The sequence below is a fragment of the Siphateles boraxobius genome, unplaced genomic scaffold (assembly GCF_051911475.1).
Source record: "Siphateles boraxobius isolate OS27281-9 unplaced genomic scaffold, OSU_SipBor_1 77, whole genome shotgun sequence".
Classification (NCBI taxonomy): domain Eukaryota; kingdom Metazoa; phylum Chordata; class Actinopteri; order Cypriniformes; family Leuciscidae; genus Siphateles; species Siphateles boraxobius.
The window spans coordinates 4,009,819-4,025,761 of NW_027509205.1; the positions used below are offsets into that span (position 1 = coordinate 4,009,819).

The following is a 15,943-nucleotide window of genomic DNA, read 5'->3' on the forward strand; positions in this document are numbered from 1 at the left end:
TCCCTTGGTAATGGATGTAGCCTCTATTCTCTCCCAACACAATCATAGAAGGTATTTGACTCAGGCCATGGTAGCTGTTGGGATCTGCCCATTGTTTAATGGGCACTCTCCACGCACAGCTCCAGATACCGTCTTCATCTAAAACCTTGACTGGTTGTCCACGAATAGAGCAATATCTTGCCAACCATACAGAAATATCTTCTCCACTAACTGTTTCATTAAACATCCTGACAATCACAACTTTCAGTGAATTATCAGTCAGTTTTTCCACAGTGAACATGGAGAAATTGGCTTTACACATTTCAAATCGAGTCCAAAAAGTACTTAGCAAGGAAGCAGAAGCAAAACTTACATCAAAGCCATGATTCAGGGGCAGAGTCAACAGGCAGTTTATGTCCACAACCTTAAAACCGAGTAACTGTTGGATGCACTTCCTAGAAAAGTCCAGCCTGGACATGACCCGGAGAGTGCCATCCTCTTTTGGTTTAAATTTAAAACGCACGCTGTGGTGCCTCCTCATGCCGGCACGAGCAGCCGACATGTTGGAGGCACCACTAGCCTGCTGCGGCTAAAACCCAACAATAAATATACAATAAATAAATTAAAACCTGCTTACCTTAAAACCAGAAGATTCCTCGTAGAACGAGTCGTCAATTAAAAGCCGCTTGTCAATGTACCTCCTGAAGGGTGTGTGTCCCGTGTGACAAGCAACACACGAGACCAAGTCCAACAAGAGGCGATCGCTGTCTCTACCTTAGGACCAGACACTTGATCTTAGCCAAAAGGCCGAGAAGCGATGACACAATGACGCAGAGGCGGGGGAGCCGTCAAAGGCCACGCCCACCTGGGCCGTGGCGAGAGGGTCTAAAGGTCGCCAACAAACAAGCTCAGCTCACAGCAAACAAGCTCAGCTTGACTGTTGACACCGAAAATGGATCACAGCAGAGCGCACAACACGACACTTTGGAGTGCAACCTGGGATTTTGGACCAACAAACATTCTGCCCTAAAAGTGAGCGGGCAGACCAAAGCGTACGTCGTAGAGACTTGAAACTCTTGAGGGATGGTAGTACCCGTCCGGTCTACAACATCACCAAGGCTCGGCCCAATCGGCCCCAAGGTGGCGCTGCAGCGATCAGAAGTACGAAATGCCTCGTAACTCCTGAACCGTCCGTCGCAGACCCAAGTGTCTTACATCACCGGAATCCTTGGCTCGGGCCGAACAAGACGCAGGCCTCGGATTCGATGGTTGCGCTGGCGAGATTTTCGGGTATTTGGGATTTTGTGAAAAAGCTACTTTTGCACACTAGTCCTAGGTCTTTCGCCCGATCTGACCCAAACCGGTGCAGAAAGATTCCCTGGAGTCTGATTGCCGACAGCGATGGGGAAAAAAGTCGGAATTTCGATTCACGTTGGCGACGGGACGCCAAAACGTTGGGAGTGGGCGAGGCGGGCTTTACTTAAATGGCCATAACTCTCCAACGGAATGAGACAATTACACCCAAGTCGGTACACCTGTGCACGGGCTCAGCCTGTGCTCAGGTGAAAAGGGATGTGGCGACTGGCCACTTGGTGGCGCTGTAAACAGTAAAAACAACAACATGAATACGGCCATAGGCGACTGTATGTCAGGTGATTTTTCACACATGCACAAGGTATTCATACCACATGATAGAACTCCTCATTCGGAACAACTTTGCTTCTAGGACCACTGCTGCCAATCAAAGCGCTGGTTGAATAATGGAGATTATTTGAAGAATGATGAAAAAAAAACTAAAAAACAGCCCTACTTTTGCAGACTGGTCCTAGGTTGAGAGTTTTACATGTCTCGATCAACCACTGCAGTTCAATTCTCTGGACTTCCTAGGTCGTTAACTACCAGAAGAAGAGGAACTCGAACAATCTGCTCTTTTAACCAGTGTGTCCAGGGGAGAGCGCGAACGCAGTCCCCCACTACCATAAATTATGCAGTCGAGATTCCCACATTTGGGGAATTCGCAGGGGTCAGCACAACCGGAGTGCAATGGCCGAGCCTCGCCCTGGGTGAACCACCTTCCTGATCATGGTGTCTCCCCTGCCAGGTAAGTATGAATTCCCAGGCCTCCCGTCAGAGGGACGCTGTCCCTCTCCGCAATCCTCACCAACGGTCGGACAATCAAACACACACCTGATTCGACTCATCAGCTCATTCGTAAAAACTCCAAGAGATAAGAGAGAGACATCAAAAATCTGCAGCGTCGGGCTCTTTTGCTGTTGTTGTTGTGGATGATGTTGTTTTCATGCTCCGGATCCATGAGCCAAAAATCAATTTCACACGCGGTCACCGGATAGTGGACGAATCAGATGTTACACGAGATCAGAACAGAGTTGTTGTTTTTTTTCCCGTTTTTTTCCCTCTCACACCACCATTACCTGTATAGCATATGATCACCTACAACACCTTTAAAGCACCCATGCACAGCAATATACGTTACTTCCATTAACACCTGCTGCCACACAAGACTAAAACATCTCTTTCATTGAACGCAGTTTTGGGGGGTGCACCGTTCCCAGAAGTACTGCAATACCGGGTCGATGCGTGGAGTGGACGGAGCAAGCCCCTGTTCCATCTCCCAGTTCCAAAAATCAATTTAATATATGGTGCCCGGGTAGGGCACGTATCAGATATTAAACTGATAAGAACAGATTTTTTTTTTTTAATCCATCATTTACATACATATATTACATGATTTTACAACACACTTTTTCAATGTACCATCATTTTACACATAGAACCAATTTTTAAATCCTATCTCCCTCTCCTACTCAGGTATCTTTCTATTTCTTTTTTAATTTTTCCTTCGTCTACATATTTTAGTACTCTTGCTAATACACAACATACAATTAACTTTGAATCCATCCTTGGTTTTTTGACCCTCAACATTGAGGTCCTATGATTCCACACAAATCTCTTCCCTTCGGTTACAATTATCCATACTCCTTTCCTCACATCCGCCCTCTGCCTCTCCAAACCTTCCCCATAAATTACCAGGTTTCTGGTCAATATAGGGCCCCTCCATCCCACCCACCATTGATTCACCTCTTTCCAAAAGGCTGACGCAATTGGACATGACCAAAAGACATGTTCAATTGTCTCTTCCTTCCCACACTCATTTGGGCATAAAGGTGACCTTCCTTGCCCATGACGGTACAGCCTTTCTCTTACAGGCAAGCGCCCCAGGGCCCCCATCCAATGAAGGTCCCTGCCCGCCCCATCTATATATGACGGCTGTATCATCTTCCAATTCACCTTGACCGGCAGAAGTCTTTCTAATCCCTCTTCCCCCCTCTCCCTTTCCCTTAAGCCTCTATACAATTCTTTATGGTTCAAAACTATTCCCTGTTCCAAACCCCAAGAATGTTTGTGCAGAAAATTAGCCAGCCATTGGTATTCCGCCGTCCTATCCATCGACCATGGAACCAACTTGTCCCACATAGTTATTGATCTCAGTAAGAAGGCTGCCCAGAACCTTGCAAAATAATAAGCTTTGTGAACCCTCTCCTGTACAATCAGGCGTGCCGTAAAAGAAACAAAAATAGCTGCAACCCACAAACTAAAAAACGGTACCCCTCTCCCGCCCTGCTTAACATCTTGCCCCACCTGTGCCCTCGATACCATCTCACACCCACCCTTCCACAAAAAAGAAAACACCAGACTATCCAACTCACGGCCCTCATTATAAGGAATAGGGAAAACATAAGCTAAAAAATTAACTGTAGGCAGCAAATCCGCTTTTATCACCAATGCCCTCCCCGATAGAGAAAGTTCTCTTGTTCTCCAAAACCCCACTTTGGAGCGGATTTTCCCAACCAAAACCTTCCAGTTCTCCTTGGCACTATTCTGCCTGAAAAACCGTACCCCCAAAATTTTTAGGCCATTTTCACATAAACTATATCCCCCAGTGACGGTTTCCTTCCCAGCCCACTTCCCGACAAACATCACTGCTGACTTTGACATGTTCACTTTTGCCCCCGTAGCCTCCCCAAAGTCCCTAAGGATCTGGGTTGATTCCGCAAAATCCCTCTCAGTCGTCAAGAACAGTGTCATGTCATCTGCATACACGGACACTTTTGCGCACCTACCTCCCGCGCCTGGCATATGCAAGCCACTGAACCTCTGCCAAGTTCTTAAACGGGCTGCCAAAGGCTCTATGAACAGGATATATAAGAGGGGGGACAAGGGACAACCTTGTCTCACCCCTCCCAACTGTTTTACTGACCTCGTCAAAAAGCCATTCACTCTCACCTTACTCTCCGCCCCCTCATACAATAAACGCACCCACGCTCTAATCCCTTCCCCAAATCCTACCCTCTCCAAAACTTTGAACAAAAAAGAAAGCCCGACTCTATCAAAAGCCTTTTCTTGATCGAGGCTTAAGATAGCTAGCGGAAGATTCCTCTGCTCAGCCCACCCTACAGCGTCCCTTATCAGCGTTAGATTCAAACTACTAGTCCGCCCAGGCACCCCGCAGGTTTGGTCCGGATGCACTACCCTCCCTACCACCGACCTCATTCTCACCGCTATCACTTTTGCCAGGATCTTGTAATCTATATTGAGCAAAGTGATGGGTCTCCAATTTGCCAAATCTTCCTTGTCTCCCTTCTTATACAGAAGGGAGACATGCCCTGTCCTCATTGACTCGGGAAGCATTCCAGCCGACAGGCTCTCATTATACACCTCCACCAGGTCCTTCCCAATTTGCTGCCAAAAAGAGCAATATAACTCAATTGGCAACCCATCACAACCTGGAGCCGTCCCTTTCTTAAGAGTTACCATCGCCTCTCTTGCTTCTTGCCAAGAAACTTCCCCTTCCAGACCATCAGCTTCCTCACTCTCTAAAGATTTCCTTAAGCACTTTAAAAACCCTTCTGCCAAAGAATCTACAGAACCTCTAACACTAAAAAGCTGCTTATAAAACTCCTCCACCACACTCAACATCTCATCCGTCGACTTTGTATACCCATTCTCTGTCCTCAAAATCTCTATACCTCTCTTCTGTTGATTTTTCTTTATGGCAGCGAATAAAAATTTTGATGGCCCTTCCTCCAAAACCCTTCTCCTCCTGCCCATCTCTAACATAAACTTTTCCGCCTCTTTCATATAGAAATCCTTTATCTTTCCCTGTAACTCGTAGAACCTGCCTCCTACCCCTGCTACCCCACTCCCTCCATTATTCCACAGAAACTGCATTTCCCTATTCCAACCATTAATTACCTCTCTCCTTTTCACTGCTTTAGCCCTCCCCCACCACCTACAGAAAATTCCTATTCTCTCCTTAACTCCCTCCCACCACAAGGCCCGCGACACATACAACCCCTTCAAATTCTGCCACGCCCTATAAAGATGTCTGAACACCTGGCAGAAAATCTCGTCCTGCAAAAAAAACCTATTCAGCCTCCAGGACCCTCTTCCCCTCTCACACCCCCCCACTTCCACCTCCACCCCTACCATACAATGGTCCGACAACCAGACCGGTAACCTAAAAAACTTCCCCATTTCAATTCCCGCAGGTACAAACACATAATCCAGGCGGGAAGCTTCTCCTCTACTGTTTCTCCATGTATATCCCTCTGATGCTCCCCCTACCACCTTGAAGGAATCACGAAACGAAAAACTTCTAATTAAATTGGCTAACTCCCCTCTAGGTTCTCTATCCAGCGACACATTAAAGTCCCCCCCAAGAAAAACCTTCCTATGCGTAAAAAATAAAACTTTCAAACAATTAAAGAAACCCAACCTCTCATCTCTTTTGCTGGGAGCATAAACATTAATAATTCTAACACCCACCCCTCTCCATCTTACATCAATGTATAACACCCTCCCCGGAACAACCATTGCACTCCCTTCAACTAAAAATTCTTCAGAATTGAAAAGTATTCCCACCCCATCAGCCTTAACGTTTCCCGCCCCCCACACTGATGGGCCCCTTTCCCATTCCTCTGAAAAAATAACTTCGTCTCTGCTGCCCTCTAGATGGCATTCTTGTAACAACAAAACATCAAAACAACAGGTCTTTAAAGACTCAAAAAAGGCTCTCCTTCGCTCTGCCATCTTCAGACCTCTCACATTGAGAGTAGCTATCCTGAAACCTCTCATCTTGGGCATACAGAAATATCACAAAACCCCCCCAAAAAATATACATAGAACCACAAACAGTTTTGACCTTTTCAAACTGCACCTAAAAGCTGTCCCCCCACCCTCCCTTACATTAAATGTTGCCTTCCTTAAACAAACCATATGGAGAAAAAAAAAACTCTTAGCAAAGAAAAGAACAGGAACCCTTATTTTCCCCACATCCAAAATTCACCTACTGTCCATCTTCCCCAAACGCTTCTTTCCTCTCCCCCCTGATACCTCAATCCAATCCCCCCCTTCCCCTTCCACCCTCTCCCCCTCATCCCCCCCTGTATTCTTTTCCAAAATAGATTTCACCTTTTCAAAAACTCTCGCCCTCCCCTCATTCCCGCATGTCCCCTCCCCCTCAGGAAGCCCCATCTCAACGTCCATCTCGTCTCCATCCTCTCCCCAGTCACTTCCGGCTGTCAGCTCTTGGGCCTGGAACCTGCTGCACTTTCGCTCGACCTCTGCACTCTTGTCCTCCAAAGACCTCCGACGTCTTAATCCTTGACCCGTACCCAGTTTCAGCGTGTCCTGTTGCTGTAGGCCCTCACCATCACCTGAAGGGAGCTGTTTCTCTCCGCCACTTGCCATCTCCACTGCCCCCTGGTCTGTCTCATAGATTCCGCACAGCACCTCTGCCACGTCGAATTCAGACCACACTTGCGATGACGCCGTCTGCTGTTCCACCTCCACCTTCCCGCTCTTTCCCGGCCCCTCTGCATTCCTTGTTTCTCCAGCCTGCTCCTTCGACGCCGGTTTGGCGTTCAAACACGAGGGACCAGCCTCTTGACTGCTCATCACCGCCTGCACACTCTCCAGTAAGCCAGCAAAATCTTCCTGCAAATCGTGCCCTTCTTTGAACAGGCTGGCGTAAGATTTCTGCCTGCTGGGACACATCCGGAACAAATGATCTTTCTCCCCACACAAGCTGCATCTTTTAGGCTCTGGGCAGTTTGAGGCCACGTGCTCAGACGATTCACAAAAGCGACACCGTTGGCCTACACAGTCCGCCTTCACATGGCCTTGAGCGCCACACCTTCTGCAATACAGTGGCTGCCCTGGGTAGTGCAGAAAGCCTCTATTTGACCCGATGAAAAAGGATCCTGGAGGGTGCACAATGCCTCCCTGTGCTGCTGGGTCTACTCGCAGTTTCACCAGATACCTCCGCTTGCCAGTCCAGATTCCAAAGCGGTCTTTCAAACGCTCACCTCCTTTGACTGTCTCACAATATCTAGCCAGAAAAGATAGCACATCACTGTCCTCCACAAAAGGGTTGTAAACGTGGATTGTCAAAGGTAAAAAGTCCTGAGCAAAGGCTGAAATTATTTGCAGGCCTTTCAAACACTGATGGTCTTTCTTCTTTTCCCAAGCTTCAAAAAAAACAACACAATCTCTTAACTGGAAAAAGGTCAAGTCCATAAACCCAGAAGAAGAAGAAAAGTCTTGCAGGCAAAAGACTAGTGAGGCTGAAATTCCAAAAACTTCCCTCAAGAGCTCGGTTACCACGAAGTCCCGTCCAAATCTTCTCTTTACTTCCATATCCGTATCCGCCTTCACTTGTATCCTGACCGTGTTTCTCAACCGCACCATCATGGTCGGCATCTGCATCTCCTCTCTCGGTGCATCCATTTGGCGTACACTTGATCTTAGCCAAAAGGCCGAGAAGCGATGACACAATGACGCAGAGGCGGGGGAGCCGTCAAAGGCCACGCCCACCTGGGCCGTGGCGAGAGGGTCTAAAGGTCGCCAACAAACAAGCTCAGCTCACAGCAAACAAGCTCAGCTTGACTGTTGACACCGAAAATGGATCACAGCAGAGCGCACAACACGACACTTTGGAGTGCAACCTGGGATTTTGGACCAACAAACATTCTGCCCTAAAAGTGAGCGGGCAGACCAAAGCGTACGTCGTAGAGACTTGAAACTCTTGAGGGATGGTAGTACCCGTCCGGTCTACAACATCACCAAGGCTCGGCCCAATCGGCCCCAAGGTGGCGCTGCAGCGATCAGAAGTACGAAATGCCTCGTAACTCCTGAACCGTCCGTCGCAGACCCAAGTGTCTTACATCACCGGAATCCTTGGCTCGGGCCGAACAAGACGCAGGCCTCGGATTCGATGGTTGCGCTGGCGAGATTTTCGGGTATTTGGGATTTTGTGAAAAAGCTACTTTTGCACACTAGTCCTAGGTCTTTCGCCCGATCTGACCCAAACCGGTGCAGAAAGATTCCCTGGAGTCTGATTGCCGACAGCGATGGGGAAAAAAGTCGGAATTTCGATTCACGTTGGCGACGGGACGCCAAAACGTTGGGAGTGGGCGAGGCGGGCTTTACTTAACCTGTTAACCGTTTCCAGAGCGTCGGCGCACTGAAGCGGTTTTTTTTTTATTTAGTTCAAATTTACTATCAGATTTAATGTTATACCTTGACAAACTATACATCATTAAAAAGATATAATACTCAAGATTCAGTATTTGACCACTATTGTATTCTGAGAAACTTATAGTGACAGTTATGTCTTAATTTGTGTCAGGAGTTATGAAATGGAAAATTGAGTCGATACCTTTAATATGAATTATGAGCGTCAGCTGGTCCATTCATAAAAAACACTCCGTGCTGTCGTCATGACAGCGATTCGCAAAACATTGTCCCTCAGGGCTTTAGCTCAAAAATGTGCAGACTTGGAGAAATATTGATATATTCTCATAGATTCACATCATATTTATATAGACAGGAATAATATTTGTTGAATTTATACCCAAATGCGTCGATGTAATCATTATGATCGCTTCTTACTGAGATGTGCTGTGTTTTCAATTCATACCAATAGCCTGAGGGCGCTATATGCACAATAACAGTCCATATATGGATCACGAAGAAGACCCATAGTCATGTGACATTCCAGGACGTCACTGATACAGAAAGTAGCTGACAGAGATCGCTGTAACATGCAGATAAAGATGTTTTGAAGACAATAAACATGATTGCAATGATATTTGAGTTACCTGTGTTCTTCAAGCCATGCCAGGTATTTCATAATAATAGATTATATTTATAATGCAATGCTAATCGATATAGATTTCATCATCGTGCAGAACACTATAAATAATAAATTTTCTGTCGGATTTTTTTTTATCTGAAGCCAAATTAGATCACAGAAGATTATTTAAAACACTCGACTTGCGTTATAAAGTAAGTTTGGAGCACAAACATGGTTTCAATCTCATAAATGGTCGTGTATTGATGGTGTGCTAAGCTAACATGCTAGCTAGCCCAGGTGCACCTGCCACCAGCAGTTATTGTTTTATGATTTTTTTCTAAATAGGAATGCTTACTGAAATGTTTCAGTGCATTTGATACCAGTTTCAAATATTTAGTGAGAACTTTGATAAAAGAAATTAGGGTTTGAAACCCTATGAATAGCCTGTGAATAGCCAGTCGTTAGTAGCTATAATGCAGACAAAAGAAATGCATATTTAGAGCCATAACCAGTATGGAGAGGTGTAAATGTGTGCAGGAGAGACTGACTCTGAATGGGGCTCGTTTGCTCCACAAAATAATAGAGACAATAGACTGATTAGATGACTCAGAAGATGACTAAACATCAGTTTGCATTTTAGAGTCTAATCAAAATAAAGTAATTTGACATGTTCTTGAAAAACATTTAACTAAAAACATAGTTTTAGACTTATCATTTTCAGATTTTAAATATAAAATGGTCACACATATGGCTTTAGCTGCAGTGCATTTCTAGATTGCTCCAGGGCCAACTTCAATTTTATTTTTATGAAGATGTTTCATGAAAGTAAATTTCTAATAACTTTACAAAACTTTGAAGCTATTTAAACATTTTTTTTTCATTATGACAATAATTATTTCTACATTTACAATAAACTACTAGGTGTCAGCTTTCAAATGAGATCATACTTGTGCTTTTAGTGCAAAGGGTTCATGAACTGTATCTGTTTAAGTTTGGGTATGCCATTTCTGGGGATTTTTCAAAAGTGGCCTTGAAGGTTAACAGGTTAAATGGCCATAACTCTCCAACGGAATGAGACAATTACACCCAAGTCGGTACACCTGTGCACGGGCTCAGCCTGTGCTCAGGTGAAAAGGGATGTGGCGACTGGCCACTTGGTGGCGCTGTAAACAGTAAAAACAACAACATGAATACGGCCATAGGCGACTGTATGTCAGGTGATTTTTCACACATGCACAAGGTATTCATACCACATGATAGAACTCCTCATTCGGAACAACTTTGCTTCTAGGACCACTGCTGCCAATCAAAGCGCTGGTTGAATAATGGAGATTATTTGAAGAATGATGAAAAAAAAACTAAAAAACAGCCCTACTTTTGCAGACTGGTCCTAGGTTGAGAGTTTTACATGTGTCGATCAACCACTGCAGTTCAATTCTCTGGACTTCCTAGGTCGTTAACTACCAGAAGAAGAGGAACTCGAACAATCTGCTCTTTTAACCAGTGTGTCCAGGGGAGAGCGCGAACGCAGTCCCCCACTACCATAAATTATGCAGTCGAGATTCCCACATTTGGGGAATTCGCAGGGGTCAGCACAACCGGAGTGCAATGGCCGAGCCTCGCCCTGGGTGAACCACCTTCCTGATCATGGTGTCTCCCCTGCCAGGTAAGTATGAATTCCCAGGCCTCCCGTCAGAGGGACGCTGTCCCTCTCCGCAATCCTCACCAACGGTCGGACAATCAAACACACACCTGATTCGACTCATCAGCTCATTCGTAAAAACTCCAAGAGATAAGAGAGAGACATCAAAAATCTGCAGCGTCGGGCTCTTTTGCTGTTGTTGTTGTGGATGATGTTGTTTTCATGCTCCGGATCCATGAGCCAAAAATCAATTTCACACGCGGTCACCGGATAGTGGACGAATCAGATGTTACACGAGATCAGAACAGAGTTGTTGTTTTTTTTCCCGTTTTTTTCCCTCTCACACCACCATTACCTGTATAGCATATGATCACCTACAACACCTTTAAAGCACCCATGCACAGCAATATACGTTACTTCCATTAACACCTGCTGCCACACAAGACTAAAACATCTCTTTCATTGAACGCAGTTTTGGGGGGTGCACCGTTCCCAGAAGTACTGCAATACCGGGTCGATGCGTGGAGTGGACGGAGCAAGCCCCTGTTCCATCTCCCAGTTCCAAAAATCAATTTAATATATGGTGCCCGGGTAGGGCACGTATCAGATATTAAACTGATAAGAACAGATTTTTCTTTCGAAAAAGTTTTATTGTCACAAGTTTTCATTCCATGTTTTCCATTTACATTTTTTTTTTTTTTTTTTATATCAAGTATTTATTTACACATCTTAAAACAACAAAACAAACAAATAAAAGGACACACTTTATAGTTAAAAATCAATTATTGATTGTGTGTTGTGTAAAAGTCCATGTATGTTAATATTTGTGTTGTTTTAAAGGAAACGTAAATGGATTAAAATAAATAGGAATAAAACATAAAAACAATAGAACAATAAAACATGCCAAATAAAACATCTCTTGTACAGGATCGAGGGTGAGTCCCTATCAAGATTGTCCATTCACTCCAGGTCTCCAGAACAGGCCCCAGACTCCCCGCTTCTGGTGCCCAGCGGAGATCCCCTCTCCTCCGGCCCGCTGGCCCGCTGTTCCCGTAGCCGGTGTGGTGAGGGTGCATCTACGGGCGGCCAGGGTCGGTGGCGGCCGGGACCTTCTACGTGTGACCCCGGCCCCCCCATCCGAATAACGACGTGCGGCCCACCCTGCAGCGTTGATCTTATTTTCTGCTCGCACGCGTGGAGGGGGACCGTCACGCGTTTCCCCACCAGCAGATTTCTGGTGACCCAGATGGCATCCTTTATCACGTTTAGGGTGAGCCAGAGCGAGGAAAATGTTGGTTGTGTCAGCTCCTTCAAGCCCTGACCCACCCCCAGGATGGCGAGCTTGTAGTCCACCTGGGCCCCACCCGCTGGCAGGCACGGGAAAAACAGGGGCCCGGTCTTGGCCCACAGGTCCCGCGCAGCGCCGTACTCCCAGAGCAGATGTCGAACGGTCTCCGGGGAACCACATCCGGACCGTGGGCAGGTGGAGTTTTTGGCCATGCCTCTGGAGTGCATAACCGCCCTGACCGGGAGGATCTCATGAGCCACCATCCACGACAAGTCTTTAAGCCTGTTCTGGAGAGCTGGGTGGGCTGCGTTCCTCCAAACATCTTTGGCCTCACCTAGTGTGAGGCCTGGAACCGGGCTCACCGATTCTCGATCCTGCACAAGAGAGATAAGAGACTTATGGTTAGTTAAAATGGTGGCATCATTTGTCTCTAAAAGATATTTCTTTAAAAATTTCTTAATAAAACTATGCTCTTTTGACAAATTAAAAGACACAGGACTTTTAAGATCAATGGGTAAAATTTTCAAAGTTCTTAGGTATGACCCCATCCAGAATCGGGTCATGGCTGCTGTCTTGTGTTCTCTGGATGGGGTCAGTGCGTACTGGATGTGGAGGGCGGCAAAGCGGCTGCCTAAAAACAGGTGGGGGTCTGGGAGGCCTTTCCCGCCATTCTCTTTTTTCTTTTTGACGACCTCCCTCTTTAGTCGTTCCCACTTGGACCCCCACAGGAAATAAAATACCGCCCTCTCCAGGTTGGCCAGGAATCGTCTTGGGGGACTAAAAACAGAACAGACAAGTAAAATCAGTGGTAAAATCACAGCTTTAAAAATTAAAATCTTGCCTTCAAACGTCAATTGTCTCAGTCCCCAAAAGCCCAGTCTTTGCCTGACTTTCCCTAACATGTCAGTCCAGTTTCCTTGTCCTCCACCCTCTCTGTCAAATTTTACACCTAAAATTTTCAAATCATTGTCTTTAAAATCCAAATCTAGTCCAACTGTGTCCACGTTCCCCCACGGCCCGAAGAGCTGGGCCTCGGACTTACTCCTATTGAGCTTGGCGCCCGAGGCCCGACCGTACCAGTCAGTCAAGTCCATTGCTCTTCGTACTGATAAAAGGTCAGTCGCTAAAAGGGTCACGTCATCCATATATAAAACACAGGTCGCCGTCAGTCCACCAGTCCCTGGGATGTCTAGTCCTTTAATCCATTTATCCCTTCTCAAGATTTGTGCCAGTGGCTCAATACAAGCCACATACAGAAGGGGAGATAAAGGACACCCCTGACGGACGCCGCTGTAGAGTTTTACAGCTTTGGATAAATGCCCGTTAACCAAAATTCTGCTAGACAGATCGTTGTACAGCAGTCCCACCCAGGCTATAAACCTCCCAGGAAAACCCATTTTTTCCAGTACCTTAAACAGGAACTGGTGCGAGATACGGTCGAATGCCTTTTCAAAGTCTAAATTTAGGACTACTAGCTGAATGTTTCTGTCTCTCGCAAAACAGATGGCGTCTCTGATCAGTACCAGGCTGTCCGTGATCTTCCTTCCGGGCACGGCGCATGCTTGATCCAAGTGGATTACGTCTGCTAAAACTGTCGACATACGCGTGGCTAAAATTTTGCTAAAAAGTTTGCAGTCAACGTTTAAAAGAGTGATGGGTCGCCAATTCTTTAAGTCAGTCTTGTCGCCTTTCTTATGTAATAGCGTCACTATCCCTATTCTGAAGCTGTCTGGAAGTCTGTTCACATTGTCAAATTCTTTAAAAACAGTCAGTAAGTCATGTGCTAAAATGTCCCCAAAGGTCAAGTAAAATTCAAGTGGTAGTCCGTCTAGTCCTGGGGACTTCCCACGCTTAAAACCTTTCAGAGCTTTTTGTATTTCTAAAATCGTAAAATCCTGTCTTAAAAGTGCACATTGACTCTGGAGCTTTTTGTCTAAAAAATTTAAAACTTCCATTAAGGTATCGTCGTGTACTTGTTTTAGGCCATATAAATCACTATAAAAGTTTTCCACCCCTCTTAAAATCTCTTCTGTTTCATTTACCACCCTCCCATCCGATTTCAAAGTTGTCAAAGCCCCTCCCCGTGTTATAATTTTTTAAAAAAAATATCTTGTACACTTTTCCCCTTCTTCAATATCTTGTTCTCTACTCCTTAAAATGACACCTTTACTTTGAATTTGGGCTAAAACTGACATTTCTTGTTTTACTTCTTTTATTTCTTCACTAAAATCAAACCCAATTTTTAAAAGATTAAAATACCTCTGTAGTCGTTTTTGCAACCCCATCATGCGTCTCTTTTCTTTTTTCTTTTTCTCCTTTCCTATTTTCTTAAAAAACTGTCTCGTCCGTTCCTTTACCATTTCCCACCACTGTGCACGTGAATCATAAAAGTCTTGGAGGGTCTGCCATCGGCTGAACTGCTCCCTGTACTCACTAAATACTTCCTCATCCTCCAACAGGGAGCAGTTCAACTTCCACAGCCCTCCTCCTACTGTCACACCAGAGGCCAGTGAAAGGGTGCAGGATAGCATCATGTGATCAGAAAAAAAGAGGGGGGATAATGTAGCATCGGTTGGCAAGCAGTCCCGTGTAAAAATGTAGTCAATGCGAGAGGCTCTGGTGCCATCACCACTGAACCAGGTGAAGCCCTCCTCTCTCTGATGCATTTTTTTAAAGCAGTCGACTAAATTAAAATCTCTGACTAAATTTTGCAATAAAACCGATGTTTTGTCAAATTTAAAACCTTCTACCCTCTTCCTATCTTTCGGAGTTAAGACACAGTTAAAATCCCCTGCCACCACCAAAGGGGCCCTCCCTAACATGTGGGGCTGCAGGTCTTCTAAAAGCTCATATCTTTCATTCTTATCATTAAAACCATACACATTAAGAACATTAAAATCCTTATCTAAAAAAGTCAAGTTTGCTAAAATTGCTCGCCCATCCCTTACCACCGTGCTGCCCTTCACCAAGATGTTTGGATTGTTGATTAAAATAGCAACACCGTCATTTTTGTTAAAATTGGACCCACTCCAGATAGAATGTCCAGGGGTCCAAAGCTCCTCCCACTTTCTGTAATTGGATAAAAAGGGCAAAGCACATTCTTGCAATAAAAACACATCTGACTTACAGGATTTTAAAAAGGATAAAACGCTCTGTGCTCGTATATCACTTCTCACACTTCTCACATTTATTGTAGAGATTGTGAGGGCCATGAGCAGTATAGTTAAAATGATATGAACTTTTAAAAGAAGACTAATAAAAGACATACAGAGGCATCTTTAAAATTATGTTATTTCTTGTTCCTCATGCCTCTCCCTTCTCCCATGGGGGCTGGGTTCAGGAGGGCAAGAGGTTGACACTTCCGAAGCCACAGAGCTGAACTCTTGCGACTCTTTCGGTGTCGATGTTCTTAGCTTAAAATGCAGAAAGGAAACTTCATTAGGGGATTCTGAGGGCCACATGCGGTCTGGATCCTCCGGGGAGAAACTATCCAGCCCTTGTGTAGCCCTCATTCTTTTCTCCACTACTACACACAACGGAGATCCCGCAGTTCTCTTCTGCACTTGAGCATTTGGGAGTGAAAGGTCAGTTTCACTCCCACTGGAGGGCATACTCACCTCCGAGACGGTGTTGAGGGAGGAAACCGTTTCATCCTCTCCGTCTTCTGTTTCCTTTCCTTTATCTTGTCCGGGAGTGGTTTCCTCCCCCTGTTCGGTTTCAAGCTGTGACTCCGCCCCTGTGGCCGCCCCACTTCCTTTTTCCTGACAAATCCCTGAGGCTGGCTGGGAATTTGAAATTCCCGCCAAAATCTCAGGGACCACCTCCTTCTCTCTTTGTTCTTTTGTTTGTTCCACATGTGGGGCGGCCATTTTGTTCC

The 15,943-nt window shown here is 45.6% G+C and overlaps 3 non-coding genes and 1 pseudogene across 3 annotated transcripts; all 4 read right to left on the reverse strand.

Annotated features, from left to right (window-relative positions):
• Positions 1-1,924: 1,924 nt before the first annotated feature.
• On the reverse strand, positions 1,925-2,088 carry LOC143726592 (U1 spliceosomal RNA). The gene has a single exon (XR_013198833.1). It is a non-coding gene; the product is annotated as a U1 spliceosomal RNA (small nuclear RNA).
• A 444-nt stretch (positions 2,089-2,532) lies between these two features.
• On the reverse strand, positions 2,533-2,721 carry LOC143727451 (U2 spliceosomal RNA). The gene has a single exon (XR_013199497.1). It is a non-coding gene; the product is annotated as a U2 spliceosomal RNA (small nuclear RNA).
• Positions 2,722-10,646: 7,925 nt separating this feature from the next.
• LOC143726593 (U1 spliceosomal RNA) lies at positions 10,647-10,810 on the reverse strand. The gene has a single exon (XR_013198834.1). It is a non-coding gene; the product is annotated as a U1 spliceosomal RNA (small nuclear RNA).
• Positions 10,811-11,254: 444 nt separating this feature from the next.
• On the reverse strand, positions 11,255-11,428 carry LOC143727258 (U2 spliceosomal RNA; annotated as a pseudogene).
• Between the last annotated feature and the right edge of the window lie 4,515 nt (positions 11,429-15,943).